The sequence below is a fragment of the Calliphora vicina genome, chromosome 5 (genome assembly GCF_958450345.1).
Source record: "Calliphora vicina chromosome 5, idCalVici1.1, whole genome shotgun sequence".
Classification (NCBI taxonomy): Eukaryota; Metazoa; Arthropoda; class Insecta; order Diptera; family Calliphoridae; genus Calliphora; species Calliphora vicina.
In genome coordinates this window covers 7,850,559-7,874,920 of record NC_088784.1, presented here as the reverse complement: position 1 = coordinate 7,874,920, position 24,362 = coordinate 7,850,559, and positions in this window count along the sequence as shown.

Below are 24,362 nucleotides of genomic sequence, written 5' to 3'. Positions count from 1 at the left end.
AAAATTGCTAAATGAAATCAAAAATTAAATCATTTTCTTAGTAATTTATCTGGATTGATTTTTGCGTAACTTTAAAATTTTTTTGAGCAAAGGACGAAAAGGATATTTTTTTTAATTGTGAAATATTTATAAAATCCACAAAATTTTATTTATAATAATTAAATGTAATTGATTTTGTGTTAAAATGGAAAAGTTTAAGTATTATTTTATTAAATTTTTTAAAAAAGGACGAAAAGGATAATCTGAAATATGGTTAAATGAAATTAAAAATTAAATATATTTCTTGGTTATTGATCTATGATTAATTTCTGTGTAAATTTTAAAAAAATGTGGAATTTTTATGAACTTTTACAGAAAAGGACGAAAAGGATAATATGTTAAATTTTTATATTTTTAGAAAATTTACTAATTTTGTTTATAATAAATATCTATAATTGGTTTTGTGTAAAAATGGGAAAGTTTCAGTATAATTTTATTAATTTTTTTAAAAAAAGGACGAAAAGGATAATTTGAAATATGGCTTAATAAAATGAAAAATCAATATTTTTCTTGGTAATAAATCTATGATTGATTTCTGTGTAACTTTTAAAATGTTTTTTTGTAATTTTCATCAAATTTTATAGAAAAGGACGAAAAGGAGAATTTTTAAATTGTGAAATATTTATAAAAATCTCAAAATTTTTCTAATATTAATTTATATAATTGGATTTGTATAAAAATTGAAAAGTTTAAGTATAATTTTATTACATTTTTTAAAAAAAGGACGAAAAGGATAATTTGAAATATGGCTATATGCAACGAAAAATTAAATATTTTTCTTAGTAATTGATCTACGTTTGATTTTTGTGTAATATTTAAAAGATTTTTAGTAATTTTTATGAGATTTTTAAGAAAAGGACGAAAAGGATATTATTTTAAATTGTGAAATATTAATAAAAATCAAAAAATGTTTCTTATTAGTTGATATCTGTTGGATTTTGTATAACTTTTAATACGTTTTTAGAATTTTTATGAGTTTCTAATGAAAAGGACGAAAAGGATAATTTGCTGAATTGTGAAATATTTATAAAAATTATATCTTTTTTCTTTTTAAGTGATCTTAGATTGATTTTGTAGAACTATTGAAATGTTTTGTGTAACTTTTACAAGTTTTTAATGAAAAGGACGAAAAGGATAATTTTTAAAGCTGTGAAATTTTTATGTAAAATCATTTTTTTTCTTTTTAAGTTATCTGGGATTGATTTTGTAGGAGTGTTGAAATATTTTGTGTAACTTTTACAAGTTTTTAATGAAAAGGACGAAAAGGATAATTTGTAAAGCTGTGAATTTTTATGATTTTTTTTCCTATAAGTGATGTAGGATTGATTTTATGTATTAGAAGATTTTTTAAAAGAAAATTTGTTAAAAAGGATAATTACAAAATCTTTGGAAATCATGTAAATATTAATGTATTTCAAAATTAAGTTAATTGTTATATAAATTTCAAGTGTTTTCAATTGTTTATTTAAATATTTAGCTAGTTTTATAGGTAAAAATTAGCTAAGTGTAACAAGGACTACAAGGACAATATTGGATATCTATATTATTTCAGAAATAATTAAAGCAATTGCTTTCATAATAACATCTCATACAGTTAATTGCTCTAAATTGAAAATAATACAAAATTTCAAGGATGTTTTAGTATTATATGTATGTAAACAATGATGTCCTTGATATCCTGTTACACAAATTTTGAAATTTTTACACGAAAAAGAAAACTAAATCAACTAATTTTGGAACTATATATATATATTAACATACAATACATTTCTAAACTGTTAGGTCTTTTAAACACATATTGCGAGGTTATCACATCCTTGATATCCTTGCAATAGCGATACCACGCAAATTCCGCGAAAATGTTGGTAAGTCTTTACAAAACATTTAACACATAATAGTTAGTGAGTTAAGTCATAAAACCATTTATAGTTATGTGAGAATTTGTAAAATCACGAAATTTATGTTGGCCCAAGGCTACGCAAAGGATAATAATGAATTCGTATCATTTGCCATAACATTTTAATTCCACGAAAGCAGTTATTAACTGACAAAAGTAAAAGAAAGGCTAAAGCAATGAAAGGGTCTAAAAGTAAAGGGAAAAAAGTTAAAGTGTTTAACTCTAACTAAGAGAGTTAAATCAAAGAGTCTTTCTTTCTGTCTGTCTTTATGTGTGTGGATGGAAAGGATAATTTTTATGAGCTGCCATAAACTGTAGTTAAAAGTAACCAAAATATTAGTAAAACCCAAAAGTGATTATTTGTTTGGCTTACAATGAGTTATTTAGCGAAAAGTTAGAGTTACATATACATGTGTGTAGGTCTTGAAGGATAACGCAAGGATAATGTTTACAATATGAGCTATTGTTAGCTATTATTAGTTGTAAGTTAAACAATTAACACAATATTAGCGTTTATAGCTTTTGTAATCAGTGAAATATTCAAGGTTTTTCTGAGTAGAGTTAAAAGTTGATTAGAAAAGGATGTTTAGCTAGGATTTTGTAAAGGATTTTCAAGATAATGAAACTAGGGAAATATTCTAAGAATTTTATAAAAAAATGTTTTAAAATTGCATGATTTTTTTGAGGAAAATTTCAGGAAATATTTTTAACAAAAAGGATAATAAAAAAAACATTGATTATTGTTAAAAATTGCATAATTTCTTGTAATACATTGAACAATTCTGAAAATATTTTGTTTCAAAGGACAATGAGTTAAACACCTATAGTTAAAAGAATTGCATAATGCAGGAAAAGGTTTTAGAAATAGAAGGATATACTTGAAAAAGGATACTGTTAATTTTCGATAATTGAGTATGTATTATGAAGGATACCGTCAAATTGCATAATATTAGCGTGTCTGGTCCTTTGAGTCCTTTGAGCATAGTTCCGAGGAATTTCAAATGAAATTGGGAAACGTTAAACAATTTTTGTTTAGACAAATAAATTTCATTCGGGACAATTTCTAAATTCTAAGAAAATCTTTAAAATTTGTATTCAATTTCAATTATTAACGATTTTTATATTCAATATTAAAATTTTAAAGAAAAATATTTAAAAATAATTTAAATTTTTTAATGATTTCAATACATTTGGATGTTTTAGGAAACTTTAAGTAAAACTTTAAAGTTTTTTCCAAAAAAGGACATTCAGGATATGCTCGAAATTCTATCAAAATGTTTAAAATTTCTATAAAATATTTAAAATTGAACATTTCTACAACTCATATACAAATTTCAAAGAATATAGTTCTAGATTCTATTTGATATAAAAAAAATTCAAAAATTTGTTTATACAAATTTTAAAAATATTGATTTCTTTCAAATAATCTTAAGTCTTAAGACGTTTTCAATGAGTATTTTTTATTGTATTTCGAAATAATTGCAAAATTTTGTATAGTATCGAAAAAGGACATTCAGTACAATTACCAAAGTGTAAGAAAATCTTTAAAATTTCTATAAATTTTAAATTATAAAAGATTTTTATATTCAATGTGAAAATTTTAAAGAAAAATATTTAAAACCATAGAATTTTTGCAAAGGATTTCAAGGATAATTTAAATGTTTTAATGATTTCAATACATTTGATTGTTTTAGGAGAGTTTTCTTTCCCATAAAACAAAAAATAAATAAATTTAAAAATTTTTACAAAAAAGGACATTCAGGACAAGTTCGATATTGTATAAAAATTTTCAAAATTTGTATAAAATATTTTAGATTGAACATTTCTACAACTCATATAAAAATTTCAAAGACAAATATTTATAATCCTAGATTCTATTCACATAATAAAAAAATTTCAAAAAATTGCATAAAGGATCTTAAGTCTTATCTATTAATTTATGAGTCTTAAGATGTTTTCAACGATTTTCCTATTGTAAACAAAAATAATTGCTAAATTTTGTACATTTTTCTAAAAAGGACATTCAGTACAATTACCAAAGTGTAAGAAAATCTTTAAAATTTCTACAAATTTTAAATTATTGAAGACTTTTACATTCAATATTAAAATTTTAAAGAAAAATATTTAAAACCCTAGAATTATTGCAAAGGATTTCAAGGATAATCTAAATTTTTTGATGATTTCAATACATTTGGATATTTTAGGAGACATTTCTTTACCATTAAACAAAAGATAATTAAATTTATTTTTTTTTACAAAAAAGGACATTCAGGGCAAGTTCGATATTTTATAAAAATTTTCAAAATTTGTATAAAATATTTTAGATTGAACATTTCTACAACTCATATAAAAATTTCAAAGAAAAATATTTATAATCCTACATTCTATTTCATCCAAAAAAAAATTTCAAAAATTTTTATATAAAAAAAATTTCAAAATATAGATTTTTTTCAAAGGATCTTAATCTAGTCTATTAATTTGTGAGTCTTAAGATGTTTTCAATGATTTTCCTATTGTATTCAAAAATAATTGCGAAAATTTGTACATTTTTGGAAAAAGGACATTCAGTACAATAACCACAGTCAAAGGAAATCTTAAATATTTGTAGAAATTTTAAATTATTGAAGATTTGTACATTCAATATTAAAATTTGAAAGAAAATATATTTAAATTCCTAGATTTTATTTCAAAATAAAACAAAATTCAAATATTTGTATAAAAAATATTTAAAAATAAAATGTTTAGCAAAGGATCTTAATCAAATATATGATTAATTTGAGTACCTTAAGACGTATTCCATGATTTTCATAAAGCATTTACCAAATTTTTTGGAAAAATTGTAAAATTTTAAGAAAAAGTTTAAAATTTTTTTAGAATTTTAATAATTAAAGAATAAATTTTTGAATAATTTTAGTACATTAGGCTGTTTTAAGTGGTTTTTTCGTTCCCATTATATGAAATAAACATATTTAAAAAATTTTGTTAAAAAAGGACATTAAGAAGAACTACAAAATATTAAGAACATATTTAAATTTTTTATAAAATTTAAATTAAAACAGATTTTTACATTTAATATTAAAATTTTAAAGCAAAATATTTAAAATCCTATATTTTGTTTAACAAAGTATTTATACCCTTTAAAAACACTCCAATTTAATCATTATTTAAAATAACTTCACCTTAGTTAATTCCATTAAAAATATATCTTCAATTATTTAATCCTTAAGGATATCAAATTAGCCTTTCAACATACAAAACCAAAAAAAGAAATACCTGTCAAATTACTGTTTACACAAACAACCTGTTAAATCAACAATGATGATGCTGTTAAATAAAACTCAATTTCCCAGCCTAAAGATCTAGCAAGCATAAACGAATATTTATAAATCTATTTATATCATCTTGATGTGTATCAACGTGAGGGTGGGCTAAATAAGAAAAAAAAGGTTCCCAGCCAAAAACAAAACAAAAAAATAAGATTTGTTCCAGTTTTCCCACACACACAAATAAAAACAGTTTGCAATTCTTTATATCATTTAGATACAAAACAAAATATCAAAAATTGTTATCCTAACTGTTCCAGTGTTGTCATCGCTTGAAAGAAGGATAACAAGCAGCAAAGAAAATATTTTTATACCAATCAACCTGTTCTCTATTTGAATTGCTTGTGTGGGATTCAATGTTTCAAAATTCACACGCTTAAAGAGCTGTATAGGAATTTTTACACACTCACACAAACATTTTTATTTTATTTGCACCGGAAGGAACTTGAGAAATACGTGTGGTTTGCATTAGAGATTTTTATGCAGTCGTACTCATACAGCCATCTATACAAAGAGGTCATTGTATTTTTAGTTCCGTTTTGTTTATATTTTTGCATTTCCTTTTTTTGTATTTTGCATGTAGTTTTTATTGTTTTTAAAGTAAATAGAGAATGTGGGAGTTTTTCTTATTTATTTGTATTTATAGAAATTGCTTGTCACAGTAGTATCCTTTTTGCCAAAAGGATTTCATATGTTTTTCCCATCATTTGTTTTGACAGTTTCAATTGCTTTCCACAAATAAAAGGATTATGGTTACAACTACTCAGTTTTTGTTTTTATTTTTTTAGAGAAACATTAGAAAGGTTTGTTTACTTTTTAGGGATATTGATCAATTCTTAAAAAGGCTATTTCTCATGAGGGCGTAATTAAATTAAATTTTGTTTGTTTACACAACAGGGTTTTAAATGTCTCCTAAATGCAAAAGAACCTGTTATCCTTTTAAGTCCATAATGATAAACAATATTTGAATATTGTTTTTAAGATTTAAAAATATTAGTTTATGTTTAGTTACATTTTTAATATTATGAATGGGAAAAAGGATCTGTTGTGGTATTAAAAAACAAATAAAGATTATTTGAATATTGTTTTAAAAATATGAAATAATCTGTTTAAGTTCTGTAATGTTTAAAAACATGTGTTTTACTTTGTAATCCTTTAAATTGCATTACAAAATAATAATTCTATAATAGATACTACTCTTTGTTTATATGTATATTTATGTATGTTGGCGTAGTTCCTATAAATATAGTTTTAGTTTGGCTACAATCGTAGATCGTTATTTTAGCTACTCAGTTTATCTTCAATCGTAGGTCATTATATGGTCTTAATTTAGCTTCGATTGTAAGTTATATAGCTTCAATCGGAGGTCATTATATAGTCTTAATTTATCTTCGATCGTAGGTCATGTAGTCTTAGTTTAGATTCAATCGGAGGTCATTATATAGATTAGTTTCGATCGGAAGTCTTGATATAGTCTTAATTTAGCTTCAATCGTAGGTCATTATATAGTCTTAGTTTAGCATTAATCGTAGTGAATCGTTGATCGTAGCTTAGCTTTCATCGTAAGTCATTATATAGCCTTAGTTTAGCTTTAATCATGGGTCATTATACAGTCTTTGTTTCGCTTTAATCGTAGGTCATTATATAGCCTTGGTTTAGCTTTAATCGTAGGTTATAATATAATCTTAGTTTAGCTTTAATTGTAGGTTGTTATATAGTCTTAGTTTGGCTTTAATCGTTGGTCATTATATAGCTTTAGTTTACTTTAACCGGAGGTCGTTATATAGTCTTTGTTTCGCTTCAATCGTAGGTCATTATATAGTCTTAGGTTAGCTTTAATCGTGGGTCATTATACAATCTTTGTTTCGCTTTAATGGTAGGTCATTATATAGCCTTGGTTGAATTTTAATCGTAGGTTGTAATATAGTCCTAGTTTAGCTTTAATCGTAGGTTATTATATAGTCCCAGCTTAGCTTTAATCGTGGGTCATTATATAGTCTTAGTTTAGCTTTAATCGTAGATCATTATATAGTCTTAGTTTAGCTTTAATCGTAGTTTATTATATAGTCTTAGTTTAGCTTTAATCGTAGTTTATTATATAGTCTTAGTTTAGCTTTAATCGTAGGTCGTTATATAATCATAGTTTAGCTTTAATCGTAGTTTATTATATAGTCTTAGTTTAGCTTTAAACGTAGATCATTATATAGCCTCAGTTTAGCTTTAATCGTGGGTCATTATACAGTCTTTGTTTAGCTTTAATCGTAGATCATTACATAGCCTCAGTTTAGCTTTAATCGTGGGTCATTATATAGTCTTAGTTTAGCTTTAAACGTAGATCATTATATAGTCTTAGTTTAGCTTTAATCGTAGTTTATTATATAGTCTTAGTTTAGCTTTAAACGTAGATCATTATATAGTCTTAGTTTAGCTTCAATCATAGTTTGGCTTCGGTCGTCGACCGTTTGGCTTCAATTTTTAAAATTCTCACCTTTAGTCGGAGCTTGATAGCTATTTTAAGTCCACGGGGATTTAAAAAAAAAAATTAGATTTTGAAATATTTTATTGCATAAAAAATTGCTCTACTAAAAAATTCTACTTCCTGTTGCAATCAAATTATTTTGATATAAAGAATAAACAATAATTCTAATATTAATTTCAAACTCTTACAAAACTACTTCCGCATTTTCTATTATTGGCAATTTTTTTCCAAAAAAACAATTCCAAAAATCTTTAGAATCTTAAATACTGGTCAGTGTGAGGTCTATTTTTTCCCAGCCTATTGTATACTCATCCTAACACTCCATAACAAATTGTAATAGAAAACAAATAACAACACCCTCAAATACCCTTGAGATTTCTCTGGCGGTGTAATACTTTCAAGTACAGATTCTTTAGTTTTGAAAATAAAAAAAAATTCCTTTAAAAAGATACCAATCAAGTCTTCTCTATCCAATTAACGCGCTTTTTGTTAAATATCCACCTCCATGTAATCATTGAAAACTACAAGAATGAAATTATTTTTGAAAAAAAGGAAAACGATCAATGATCGATGGTTTTAAAAACGAACACGCAAAATCTTAAACAAGGTTTTTTTTTAACTACCTGCTGTGATATTTATGTATTTTTTCTCTAATATTACAAAGAAGTAATAGCCTTTGACCAGTTGAAAAACAATCATATCATAGAGAGAGTTTCTTATTTTATTTTCTCAACCAAACCTGCTAAATATCCTTTTTAAATCCTTACTTAAGTATATCGTATTACAAGATTGTTTTAGGGATTTAACAGCAAATTTTATATAAGATTCTCATGTAAGTATGTAGTTTTTGCTTTAAGAGAAAATTGTGTAATTGTTTTATTTAAAGAATTTATGTAAATGTTTTAAACAATAACATTTAAGGATCTTTAAAAATATGTTTCTATAGGGGCTTAGTTGGAGCATATATTTCTTTCTCATGGGTGTTTAAAGACAATTAAATGAGATTTTGTTTAATAGTTTTACAATGGCATTCTGTACTTTCAAATGATTTATGATGTGTGACAATTTGAGCAGCAAAGATGAAGGATGTTTGTTTTTATGCGGGTTTTATTGGAAATTTTAAATATTTTGTTTAAATTTAAAATATTTTTAAGATAATCTTTTAATGTTGCATAATATTTGATCTCTTGTAAAGTTGATAAGGAAATAATTGACACTTCTTTAGGTTTTAAAGTATCACAATAAAAGGCATTTAATCATCATCAAAATTGTTTAATTTTTTACTTTTGATGACCCACATTTACTTACATATGTCAATAAAGGAGTAGTAATTTATAATTCCACTTTAATCTACCACATCAACAGCCTCGTAATGGTCTGTTCCTTTTATCAATTTTAATAGGTTTTGAAAAGGCCTTCTACAATTTTCAACCTATTGACATTTGGGAAGCATTTCGATGCAAGGGAATCCTTGAAAAATTCGCATACACCAACTTTCGTATTAAACATGAAGGGTGTTCGCGAAGGATGTCGGCTTTATCCTATTCTGTTCAACCTGGTGATCAAAACTGTGTACATAAGGATGTTGAAATAATTATTTTCAAATCAAAAATGGCAACTTAGCTTTGCTTGAAAATTTCAATATCTCTCCAAATGATCAAAGTAAAAGTATGTAAAATGTTTCAGTTCGCAACTTTTTATATATACCGACTATTCAAATTTGTCTGGACACGTACAAAATTAGCCATGAAAGACTATGGGGAGAGACTGGGCAGACATTGATTAAAAGTGATATAAAAGCGGAATTGTCAAAAAAAGATTCCAACACTCAATTCTGCTGTAGGAGGGCACGAGCGATACATGCATGGCGAAGACAGCTCGAAATTGAATGGAATATTGGCTTTTCCATTCAATTTCGAGCTGTCTTCGCCAGGTTATGAAATGAGATAAAGTGCAGTTATAAATCGTAAATGAAACAAGCCTTTATGTCTTATAGGCACATATAAATATTTATACAATCGAAAAATCGGGATTTAGCATATATCTCGGTCAATTATGGCCGATAATATATCGATACAACATGTGGGTTCGTATGTTATATTGGAGCTTCGGAAAGCCTTTTTCCCCACAAGGCTTAACTGGCAACACTGCTTATTACTTGTTCATGGAACTATTCGGTGGTACAACAAAAATACTTATAATACTAGTTGGCAATTCAATCATCCTTAATTTAGTAAAGTCAACAATCGTATCTTTAATATATGCAGTGTGTGAAGTGCCACCTGGCGTCAAAAGCGAACAATGTTTATTTTTAATGTAATTATCAAAGACACAAACTAAAAACACTATTAAAATTGGTTGGTCTGTTCAATAACAAAAAAACTATTACGACCCCACAATATATATTGATATTTAAAACCAAAAAATATTTTGGCCTATTTTTGATCTATATCAGGATTACTAAGTCATTAATATAGACAATATGTATATCTAATGATAGATATTACAAAGTCCATTGCAACGATGTATATAAGGCTATAGTAAGTTGGACCTTCAATGGGTCAAAATCGGGAAAAATATTTTTTAACCCGAATTTTTTTTTTCATCAAACAATTTTTTTGCATTAATTTTTTTCCACAAAAAAAATAAAAAATTTTTAAAATTATAAAAAAAAAAATTTAAAAAACAAATTGGAAAAAAATTTTAAAAACAATTAAAAAAAATATTTTTAAGTATAATTTGGTGAAGGGTATATAATATTCGGCACAGCCGAATATACTCTCTCTTACTTATATTTTACACCGCAGATATCTATTTGTTGCAGTTACTGACTATATAAAAATCGTTTTTTGTGTTGTATCACTGAGAGAGATTAAGAAATTGTATAATAAAAAATCATAAATTTTGAAAAAAGGAGAAAACAGAAATATATTAAATTTTTCTAAAATAAATTCTGGCTAAATTGGTCGATAATAATAAAATTCTATAGAATATTTATCGATAACAATAAATTTAAATATATAATCTATCGATAATTAAATATCTATATAGAAAATTTATCGATAATACATAAATTGCAAGAGAAAATTAAATGATAACAATATTTTTCTATAAAAATGTATCGATAACATTAAATTTTTAAAGAAAATTTAACTTTAAAAATAAATTTCTGTAGAAAATTTTTCGATAAGAAATTTCTATAAAAAAATATATCGATATCCAGATATTTATATTGAAAATTTATCGATAACTCTAAATTTAAATAGAAAATTTATCGATAATTAAAAATTTCTATAAAAATTTAAGGACAACAATAAATTTCAATATACATATGTATATAATCGAAAACAATAAATTACTATCGAAAATTTCTCGATAACATTAAATTTGTATAGAAACTTTATCGATAACAATAAATTTCTATAGAAAATTTTACAATAAGAAAAAATATATATTGACATTTAGATATTTATACTGAAAATTTAACTAAAACTATAAATTACTATATAATATTAATCGAAAACAATAAATTCTATAACAATAAATTTATTTGAAAAATACAATTTTTATTGAAAATGTATCGATAGCAATAAATTTGTATCAAAAATTTGTCGATAACATTAAATTTGTATTCAAAATTTATCGATAACAATAAATTTATTTCTACAATTAATCGAAAACAATTTATTTCTATCAAAAATTTATCGATAAAAATAAATTTCTTTCAAAAATGTACCTATAACTGCAATTCTATAGGAAATCTATGGATACCAATTAAAATCTCCTCATCCTTTGAAATTTCCAAATTTAAGCTACAATACAACAACGATGAGTTAAGCAAATGTGGCGATGGTGATGTAAAATTAAACTTCTCTTAGATTTAACTGCTTCTTTTCATCTCAAGTGACCAAAACGATAATCATTTCAATTTAAACATTTTTCAGAAAATCTAAAATTTTAAAAAATTGACAAATGCTTATTCCACAATTTAAATTGAAAAAAATAACTGCATTATTTCATATTCTTTATATGTATAATAATTTTATAAAAATTAATAATATAAATAATGAGTAACTGTTTAAGAATGAAATTAAGACAAATTTGTATGTCTCTCATTAAAGAATTAAAAAATCAAACCATAGTAAACCATGTAAGTTTTAAGGGATTTATTTATTATCACAAAATATTAATCATAATTTAAAATATAAATCACAATTTAAATATTTTGATTATGTGGACGAGTTATTTTCGGTCTCTGCATAAAACTCAATATTATCAGAAAAATTTAAATTTTAAGATTTTTAAGTTTTTCCATAAAAATATGTGTAACATTTTTTTATAAAATCAAACGTTTTGAAACGTTAGAAATTTTCACGAATCAAAATGTTTCAAACTTGAATATTTTCCATACAAATTTCCTCAAACGTTTGTCGTTTCGTTTTACAAAATTAGGCACTAAGTTTATGTTTTTTTGAATTTTCATAAGAAAGTAGATTTTTGAAGATTTCGAATTAATAAAATAAAATGTTGGAAGATGTTTATATTTGTGAATTATTGAATTTTCCATAAGAGAAATCGATTTTCGAGGGATCTTATGATTGATGCAGTTACTTATACTTTTCTCCAAAAGTTAGTACTAAATTTTTTCTAATAAAAATACGATTCTTAAAGGATTTTATAAATGATATCTGATTTTTATCCTTTTCTCAGAAAACTGAACATTTAATAAGATATAAACGTATGAATGTTTTGGGGATTTCATGAGTAATGTATGGAAATTCTCCAACCCTTCTTGTCTAGCATTATCTAAAGTACTTATGTTGGAATTTTTACGCTAAGACTGCTTTATATCAATTGTTTTTTTATATTTTTATTATCGTGTCACGAATAATATGAGTTTTAAAGGAGGGAAAAGAAAAACTTTTTTAACGATTTTGAAAATTACATAAAAAAAGAAAAACTAAGGCTTTTGTCGGTAATAATAAAAACAGGGTAACAACAGAAACTGACCATTAGAACGTGTTTGTAATTGTATGCATTTCCATCCAATACACATAAACCACTATGTACTCGTATCTATGTATCTGGAGTGACCATGTACCCGTAGTCTTTATTCAAACTCTTTCCAATCATTATAGGATGTTTCGTTTGTGTTTTTTTTTTGTTGGATTTCTTTTGGTCATTTGATAAATTGGCATTTGGTTGCCATGTTTGAGACTACAGCCAGGGGGAGTTGTGCTCTAAAAAAATAGACACAAATTTTATTATTTCAGTTTTCTTTTTTTTTTCGTTGAAAAACAAAACTAAAAAAAGAAAATTTTTGTGTATTCTGTAAACCATTGACTTAAAATAAAACGCGTACAATAATATTTTTGCAAAAATGAAAAAGAAATAAAAAAAAACGTTAGTTCCTTGTTTCATATGTATGTATGTTGTGTGTGTGAATGTAATTGTATTTTTGCTGGTATTGGTGATGATTTTTTTCCATCATTATTTTTTACTATTTGCCTGGTATTTATGTCTGTTTGATGTTGTTCTCTTTTTGTTGAGTTATTTTTTTTTCAAGTTTTGGCGAAAAATAAACAGTTTTTGGGTGTCTAACTAAATTGAAATGATTATCGTTTTGGTCACTTGAGATGAAAAGAAGCAGTTAAAGCATAGAGAAGATTAATTTTACACCACCACCACCATCGCCACCTTTGCTTAACTCATCGTTGCTGTATGGCAGCTTAAATTTGGAAATTTGAAAGGATGAGGAGATTTTAAATTTTGATAGAAATGAGCTGGAGATTATATTTGCTATTAATTGGTATCCATAGATTTTCTATAGAAATTTTGAGTTATCGATATATTTTTAATAGAAATAGCTGGATATCGGTTTATTTTTTTTATAGAAATTTCTTATCGAACAATTTTCTATAGAAATTTATTGTTATTGATACATTTTTTATTGAATTTTATTGTTTTCGATTAATTTCGAAAGAAATTTATTGTTATCGATACATTTGTATAGAAATTTATTGTTATCGATAAATTTTCAACAAAAATTTAATGTTATCGTCAAATTTTTTAAAGAAATTTATTGTTATCGATAAGTTTTCGATTGAAATTAATTGTTATCGATACATTTTTGTGGAAATTTTTTGCTATCGATAAATTTTTTATAAAAATTTTATGTTATCAACAAATTTTCGAATGAAATTTTTTGTTATCGATACATTTTTGATTGAAATTTATTGTTTTCGATTAATATTATACAGAAATTTATTGTTATTGATAAATTTTTAATAGAAATATTTGTATGTAAATATATTATTTCTTTTCAAAAAATTTTCTTTAGAAATTTGTTGTTATCGATTAATATTATATAAAAATTTGTTGTTATCGATAATTTGTTTTAGATATTTATTGTTATCGATAAATTTTCTATAAACATTTTATGTTGTCGACAAATTTTATGAAGAAATTTATTGTTTTCAATTATTACTTTATAGAAATTTATTGTTATCGTTAAATTTTCAATAGAAATATATAAATGTTAATCCATTTTTTTGAAAGAAATTTCTTAACGAAAAATTTTCTAAAGAAATTTATTTTTATCGACAAATTTTTTTGAAGAAAAATCTGAATTTTTTTTATAGAAATTTCTTTTCGAAAAATTTTCTTTATAAATTTATGGTTATCGATAAAATTTCTATAGAAATTTATTGCTATCCATCAATGTTTATAGAAATTTATTGTTATCGATAAATTTTCTCTATGAATTTAATATTATCGATACATTTTTTCTATAGATTTATAATTATCCAAAAAAATTCTATTTAAATTTATTTGTATCGATAAATATTTTGTAGAAATTTATTGTTTGTAATTGTAACAACTTTTTATTTATTTAAAATGTACAACTCACTCAATGTTTTTTTATACACGTTTATAAATTCTCAGAAATACAGACACTTTATAATGTATACGAATTCACTTGAAAAATACAGCACACTTTAAGGCACTCAATTGATGTTTATTCGAATAGCGTCTCTGATAAACTCACTAACGACTGCAACCTCTGCCACTATTTATAACTCTAGATTTCTCTTTAACTGTCTAGAGGTTTCTAATACATACGCCATCTGCGGAGTACTTTCTACAATGTTCTTTAACTGAATATTCGAATTCGAATATACGGTCGCAGCAAACAGCGTTGCCAACTTACGATCAATGGTCAACTGAAAGCTTTTATTTAATAATGCCCACAGATATGTTACAGTTTGCTATTACAGCACTGTTATTAGAACGCATTATGCTACTTTTAAATCAGCCCTTAAAATCGTTATATATGAATTCAAGTACAATTTCGTAACAATATTTATTACTATAGATAAACTTTCCTTAGAAATATATTATTATCGATATATTTTTCAAAGAAATTTCTTGTAACTTCCAAATAGTTTATGTGTAGCCTAGAATCGTAGTCCCGATCTACTTATATTTTGCTCCCGTGTGACAAAGTGTAAGTAGACGAGGCCGAGAGCCGAAGCATTTATCATGTCGGATTGTACTCGTTAGCTACTATTAGCCAATAAGTCGTAGATAGCCGATGAGAGCAGCAAAATCGAAATCGAAATTTCTTTTAGGCTTTTTAAACTTCTACACAATTTTGATGTATTGTGGTTCCAGTAGTACAAAAATGGTGAAATTTTTAAATGCTATGGATAGATTTTGTTTTCTAAAATTGTGAATTTTTTTAAATGTTTCTCCACATAATTTATGATAACTCAAAAACGGTTAGTCCGATATTATTGAAGTAAACTTAAAAAAGTTAAAATTTATATAGCCTTTAATCTGTTTATATATTGTGTTTTAATCGGTTCAGTAGTTTCGGTGTCATAATAACAAATTGAAGCAAAAAATATATTTTTTACATGAAAGTAGCAAATTTTTGTGTTTTAAAAAACTCATGAAAAATCGAAAACGGCAGAACTTGTTCAGGCTTATTAATTTGTCGCAAAGCCGCATATAATAGGAACAAAATGAGATATCAAACATAAAAATCGATTGATTCTTTTCGAATTTATTCACAATGAAGTGAATTCGCTCATTTCCACAAAATTTACCTTTTTTGTTTGATATACATAAAATTGAGTAGTTAGTGTTCTTCTTTCGATTAATTGATTCTGAAAACATTTTCCCCGTGCCATGTTCAAATTTTTACATATATATTACGTTTTAATCGGCTCAGAAGTTTCAGAGTTATAATAACAAATTGAAATAAAAAATATAATTTTTATGTAAAAATATCCAATTTTTTTGTTTTAAAAAAATCATAAAAATCGAAAACGGCAGAAATTGTTTAAATTTATTGCTTTATCGCAAAGCGACATGTAATAGAAATAAAATGAGATATCGATCATAAAAATCGATGGATTATTTTCGAATTTATTCACAATTCAGTGAATTCGCTTATTTTCAGAAAATTGTATGTGCGTACAAGCGAGTACTTTGAGTGTACATTTTACATGTGTTTTGTTTTTGTTAAAATTTTTGTTACAGAAAATCACTCACGAAAATAAATGATTGAAATTTTTGTTTTAAAGCATATTTCCGGATTCAAAGAAGATCGCTGAACAGAGATTTTCATTTTATTGTTAAAAATTGATTTTAGAGATCAGAAATTTTCAAACTTTTGTCATAAAACTTAATATTTAGGAAAACATTTCAGATTTTTTTATAAAAAAATGGGAAAATAATTATAAGTAATCAAAGATCACAGATCCTCAGCAATTGAATGATTTGAAATTGAAAAAAATAAAAAAAAATTTCTCTTAAAATCAGTACAGAAATCAAAGTGATAGAAAATAAAATTTATAAAAAATAAATCACTTAAAATTTATAAAATTATTTTTAGAGGCTTGATCATATTAAATTTTTTTACAAGTTTTTTTTGTGTTTTGTTATATATCTTTAGGGTTAAAATCAATGTTTTCTACTGTCTCTCACCATATATGTCAATATCCGTGATAAATGATATTTAAAAACCATATGAAAATAAGTAGACCACTTATTTTCGGTATTTGCTTAAAATTAATAAAAAAAAAATAAACTTAAATTTAATACTCGTAAATAACACAGAACTAAAAAAATATGTTTTAATTTTGTTAATTTATATAAAATATTTATCTACATAAAAACAAAATCCCTAGATTTGCTTAATTGTCTTTGTCCACGTATACAAACTAAATATATTTTTCAAGTATTCTCGACAAAAAAAAAATATCCACCATTTAACGCGTAAATACTTAAAAACAACTACAATCAACGAGAGAGAAAAAGGCAATTTCACTAAAAACCATTACAGGACACGTACATAAAAGGTACATCTAAATATTATTACAGCTTTTTTTTAAAACATTTGTTTTTTTTTTGGCTCAGACAAACTACCAGCAGGATCCACCTAGCAAAACATATAGAAATGGCCAACATCTATGGTCATTCAACATTTTCAAAAAAATTTTATAAAGAAAAACTACACACAATATATAAGAACATGTCCTTTTGCTGGAGTTTTTTGTAGAAAAAAAACTCTCGTTAGATTTTAATTCGTTTTTATTTCTTTTTAATTTTTTATTACATTTTTACAGTTTTTTGTTTTATTAGCTTTTTGCTGTTTGCTATAAAAAAGTAACCAGAGTTATATGTATAGTTTGTTTGTTTTTTTTTGTTCAGCGAAAAAAATAATATTATACATATGTGAGTATGAGTAAATTCCTGTTCTGAGCCTGATGATGTAGCTGGCTGTTTCTGGTTGCTGTTGATGTTCCTGCTGCTCCTGCTGTTATTGAAGTTGTTATTCTTAGTTAGTTATTGTCCTTTGGCGAGTGTTTACTACAAACACTCACAAAGGAGTAGGAAATTAAAAATGGCGAAATAAAGTTTAATTTTTTATATCATATTTCTTATTATACCCTTCACCATGAGACACAATGAATATCACATATTGCATTTGTATGTCGATAAAGCCATGTCCGTCTGTATGTTGAAATCAACTTTCCGAAGCCCCCAAATAACTTATAAACATGATTGATACATAAATGTATCCGCAATAGTCCACCTTATATTGGTATTTACAAATATAGAAAATCGGCCTAACTTGAAACCGCGCCTAACTCGATTTTTCAACATATTTATACCCTTCGCAATGAGTGGCAAGGGTATATATAAGTTTGTCATTCCGTTTGTAATTTCTACATTTTTCATTTGCGACCCCACAAAGTATATATGTATATTCTGGATCGTTATAGATATCAAAGTCGATATAGCCATGTCCGTCTGTGTGTTGAAATCAACTTTCCGTAGCCCCTAAATAACTTACATACATGATTCATACATCAATATGTCGGGAATTCTTCTGACTCGGTTGATATTTAAAATCGACAAAATCGGCCCACAAATGGCTGAGATATAAGGAAACCGGGAAGACCTCGATTTTTGGCCTATTTTTGATCTATATCTGGATTACTAAGTCATTAATATAGACAATATGGATATCTAATGATAGATATTTTAAAGTCCATTGTAACGATGTATATATAGCTATAGTAAGTTGGACCTACAATGGGTCAAAATCTGGAAAAATATTTTTTAACCCGAATTTTTTTTCCATCAAACATTTTTTTTGTCATAAAATATTTTTCCAAAAAATTAGGAAAAAAATTTTTAAAAAAAATTTCGAAAAGAAAAAATTTTAAAAAAACATTTTTATAAAAAAATTTCGAAAAAAAATTTAATTTCGTTTACCTAAAAATATTTAAAAAAAATTATTTTTAAGTATAATTTGGTAAAGGGTATCTAAGATTCGGCACAGCCGAATATAGCTCTCTTACTTGTTTTTTAAATTTTTTTCACCAGTTTTTTTTTTAATATTTTTCTTAAAGTAAACTTTGGTGAAGGGTATATAAGATTCGGCACAGTCGAATCTAGTTTTTTCCCAGATGTTATTATCGTTGCCGTTGTTTTTTTTATAATAAACAACAAAAACATTTGTATGTTTAAGTTATAATGAAAAAAATTTCTTATTTAGCGGGTCTGGTATCCAAAAAAAAAATCATAAATAAATAAATGAAATTAGTCTTAAAACAACAACAAGATTGTTTTATGTTCATGAGTTTCATGCAGGACTAAATGGAATGATGATTTTATAGGTGCTAAAGGATTTGGTTTAATACTAAAACTTTGGATTTTTTCTATAATAATAAAAAAATAAATTTCTCAACAATCTAGAAAACATTGTATGCGTAATATCGCCAGAACTCCACTAATTTGTCATCTTTACAAACAATATTCCGAAAACTGTAAACATTTGACTGGCTCATGGACCATCTTTGTTGTCTACATAGTGACTTTTTAGTAAGTTGCTTAATATTTTTTATTTTCATCCCTGTTGGTTGTTTGTACCAACATGAATTAAAGTAAATATTTTTCTATTAAGTTTTTTTGCCGTCTTCTTTTCTTCTTGTTTGACCATCCATATGTATTTAAACATATTTTTTTTTTTGCCCAAAATGACAACGAAGTAGGAGCATTTTCACGGAGATTATATTTTGTGGAAAAAATATTTAAGCGCTTTATTTAACGCTCAATTTTTTTAAGTTGTTTATTTAGGTTTTTTTATTATTATTTTATTTAAATATGTATGTCTTAGTTTGTATAAGATTTGGAATAGAATTCAGTTATAACAAGTAAAACATACAAAATGTGTATGAAAAATTCTGGAGACTATTTCCACGATTTTACTTTATCCTTTTTTCCTCTTTGTAATACCACCAACAAAATGGACTAAGAGATAAAAAGTTACATCAGGAACCAGTCACAGGGAAGATCAGTTTCACTTTTGTTTTCAGTTCTACACCATTTCCAATTATATTTTAGAAATTTCCAATTGCATTTCTGAATATTCTGAATATTTTGTTTCAGAACTTTTCATTTACATTTTAGAAATGTCTAATTGTAATACCAATACGAAAGGAAATTTGCATTTTCTTTGTGTTCGCAGATAGTCTGTTAAAATAAGTTTTCCAAAACTCTTTTATTAAATTAAATTATGAAACGAATTTAGATCCCGCGAATGATGACGATAAAAAATAGAATATCAACAAACCACTATTCCTAAAGGATTTTGCAAATATAACTCTAACAAGTAAGAAAGTATGGTCGGTCAAGCACGACCATATAATACCCTACACTAAGTAAAAGAGCATAAACATTTTTCTTTTAAAATTTCAATAATTTATATTTTTGAGTGATTTTCGGAAGTGAGCCTTATATGGGGCTATGACCAATTATGGACCGATCACCATGAAATTAGGTCGTGTGATTTGTGTCATATATATATGAAAGTTGAATTTTGTGAGTATACCAACATTTTTAAGCGATTTATGCACATTTCGGAAGCGGGTCTATATGGGAGGGTATAATGCGTTTGTGCAGATGTTTGTAACGCCCAAAAATATTAGTCTAAAACCCACCTTAAAGTATACCGATCGACTTAGAATCACTTTCTGAGTCGATTAAACGATGCATCGCGATGTCTGGTCGGCTGGCTGGCTGTCCATGTAAACCTTGTGCGCAGAGTACAGGTTGCAATTTTGAAGATATTTCGATAAAATTTGGTACATATAATTTCTTCGGCCCAATGACCAAGCCTATTGAAAATGGCTGACATCGGTCCATTATTTCACCTAGCCCCCATACAAATGTCCTCCCGAAATTGGACTTTATCGGTCATAAATGTTTAATTTATATATGTATCCACACAAATTCCGCTCCAAATAAGTTTTGTATACACAAAATCCATGTCACCGAATTTTGTTACGATCGGTCCATAATTAGTCATAGCTCCCATATAGACCCTCTTCCGAAAATCATTTTAACGTGCATAAATCTCTTAAAAATGTTGGTATATACACAAAATTCAACATAAATAACTTTCATATAAACATAAATCACACGACCTAATTTCATGGTGATCGGTCCATAATTGATCATAGCTCCCATATAAGACCCGCTTCCGAAAATCACTTTAACGAGCATAAATCTCTTAAAAATGTTGGTATAAACACATAATTCAACAGAAATAACTTCGATACATACATAAATCACACGACCTAATTTCATGGTGATCGGTCCATAACTGATCATAGCTCCCATATAAGGCCCACTTCCGAAAATCAGTCACGAATATAAATTATTGATATTTTAAAAATAAGATGTTTTTGGAAAAACATTTACTTAGTGTAGGGTATTATACTTTCTTACTTGTTTTTTTATGTAATCAAAATTTTGTTCAAGGACATAATGGACCAAAGGATTCTGAGATATTGTAGGAGCAGCCAGCTGGACATTCGTAACCAAATGAAATAAAAAAATATTTATTTATACATTTTTCTTTTAAAATTCATGAAAATAATTATACTCCTGGATGAAAATTTATTGATTAGGAACAGAACTATATGAAGCACTACCGATCATTTGTAATGCATAGAAACATGCTGAAATGAAAGTAATTTTAGTCGCTTCACTTGTGCTTGAGGCAAAACTTCGGGTGGTAATGACTCTTATATTTCCATTAATTCTTCCGCTATTTCCTCTTCAAAAACCAAACAATTTTGTTCCACCTTATTTTCTTCATCTTCAGAAATATTCCCTAATTTTTTTTTCACCAAAAGCTTTTTTCGCTGAATATTAAAACAAAATTTAAAAAAAAACAATTCGAAAATTTTTTTTTCAAAAAAATTAAAAAAAATATTTAAAATTTTTATTTTGAAGTATAATTTTGTGAAGGGTATATAAGATTCAGCACAGCCGATAGCTCTCTTATTTGTTTTTCTTTAAGTCTGGTTATTTTGGTAAAACATACTATATGTATTTAAACTAGTTTACTCTCAGGCTTAAAAACTACATTTAGTCTATAATTACCTCACACCAACTTACTGACCCAGTTCAGTGATCTTGTTGGCGGTGTAGGTGGCCTGGGCTGTCAGCTTTTTTTTCTTGTCTATTATTTAGACTTGTTAATACCACTCCATTTAAATGTGACTTAAATAAGCCGGTATACACCAAACAAACTGCAAAAAAAAAACAAACAATGATCTTGTGTGTTTTGTAGCATGTTTTCAAACTCACGTGATCGTAAACAAAACATAAAATAACTTGTCCATAATGATGTTAAATTGATTTGTATGTTGTAAATAAATACCAAACAAATTGATTTTAAAACTCCATGGGTAGGAAGTGATATAAATAAAAAAAATTATTCTTTTTTTGTAGGAAAAAAAAATCAAACATAAATTTAACTAACAAGTTTGAAAAAGTAATGATCAGTTGTTTGAGAGAAGTGAAAGAAGAAAGTTGGAAGTTGAAAATAAGAAAAAAATTAAGTTATTAATAAACAAATTATAAAATAAAAAAATAAATTTAATTTTAGTTAAAAAAGTACAAAATGTTAATCCAACTTTTAAATATTTTTTGTTTTTTATTGTGTTATTCTGTAAGTGGTGTTTTAACGCTTTTCGATATGTGCAATCATAAAGTTGAAATGAAAGCTGGTGGAAAAATGTATTTAAATTCCCCTTATTATCCTTCGGATTATCCCATTGGCACATCCTGTCGTTATGTGATCAAAGCTCCAAGGGATTATGAATTGAAATTTACGTGTAATATTAAATTGAATACGGTGAGAAAAGAGAACAAAAGAGAAGGAAATGTTAATAAAAATATATTTAGGTGTAAAGTGATTAAGAACATTAACTATTCAATTTTCTGTATATCAAACAAAAAACTAAAATTTTGTGAAAATTAGCAAATTCACATAATTGTGAATAAATTCGAAAAGGATCCATCAATTTTGATAACCGATATCTCGTTTTATTTCTACTACATGCGGCTTTGCGATAAAATAATAAATCTGAACAATTTCCGCCGTTTTTGTTTTTCATGAATTTTTAAAACAAAAAAAATTATCTATTTTCACAAAAAAAAAATATTTTTTGATTCAATTTGTTATTATAACTCCGAAACTACTAACCTGATTGAAACGCAGTATATGTATGAAAATTTGTACATAGTATGGGAAAATGTTTTCAAAATTCAATCAATCGAAAGAAGAACATTAACTATTCAATTTTATGTATATCAAACAAAAAAACTTAAATTTTGTGAAAATGAGCGAATTTACTTAATTGTGAATAAATTCCAAAATAATCAATCGATATTTATGTTCGATATCTTATTTTGTTCCTAATAAATGTGGATTTGCGATATAGAAATAAATCTGAACAATTTCGGACGTTTTCGATTTTTCATGATTTTTTTATTGATTTTAATTAGCTATTTTCACGTAAAAAATATATATTTTGCTTCAATTTGTTATTATAACTCCGAAACTACTGAGCCGATTAAAACGCAATATGTAAACGAATTAAAGCTTATGTAACTTTAAATGTTTCTTCTTTAAAAGTTTACCCTTATAATATCGGACTAACCATTTCTGAGTAATCATTAATTATGTGGAGAAAAGTCTAAAAAAATCACAATTTTACTTAAACTTTTTTTTTAAAAAACCTCTCCATTGAATTTAAAATTTGTACAATATTTGTATTACTGCAACCACAATACATCAAAATTGTGTAGTGGTTTAAAAAGCCTCTAAAATTTTTTCGATTTTGTTGCCCTGTTTAATAATTGGTTTAAGGATGAAAGTTCTACTTTCAATATTCACGTTGCACAGTGGTATGAAAAAAAAAAGAAGATGGAAATAAATCTGTAACTTCTAAACCCTTTGTCCGATTTGAATGAAATTTCACATTCGCAAAGAGAAAGTGTAGTCGAGTTTAAGTTTTGAACTTGGATCTCATGAACCCACCAGGAGCTGGGGTAGGGGTCCCCTAAATAGGACACCTCGGGTATGTTAAATTTTAAAAATTATCCTATTTCTTTGTTTGTGTTCCGATTTAAAAAAATTACAGATATAGAATCTTCTTGTCGAGCACTACATAAAACTTTAGCTATCAATTATCTCTTATAGCTTAGAAGATATTCGCATTTGAAAATTAAATTTTCAACATTTTTATCCACCCTACTCCAGTTTATTGATGACCGCGGTTCCAAATATTTCCCGATTTTCTCCATTTTTCTTTTGTAAGATAAGAACAGATGTATATATCAAACAAAGAAAGAATTGTTTAAAAATAATGACTAAATCCAAAGTTAAATGCATTTGAATTTAAAAAGGCGATTTTTCGCTATTTTTTAGGAAAAAAGTACTTTTATTATTTTTAAGTTATCTAAAAAAATTTCTAAGAGGATGTATAATGAATTTGTACTGTTTGAAAAGCTAACTTTACATCAAATATTTTACATGAAAAAACATTTATAATTTTTGATACCGAGGGGACCAGGTCCATTCAAAAAACGCCTATTTTTTATGTAAAGTTCAACTTTAGGGCAAAAATTCTCAATTCGCATAGTCGATATAAAAATATAGTAACCGATTTCAGATGGCCCAATATGTTCTTAATTATCTTATAAAGGGTTCCGATAACCCCGCCCGTGGTATGGATATTATAGTCAAAAA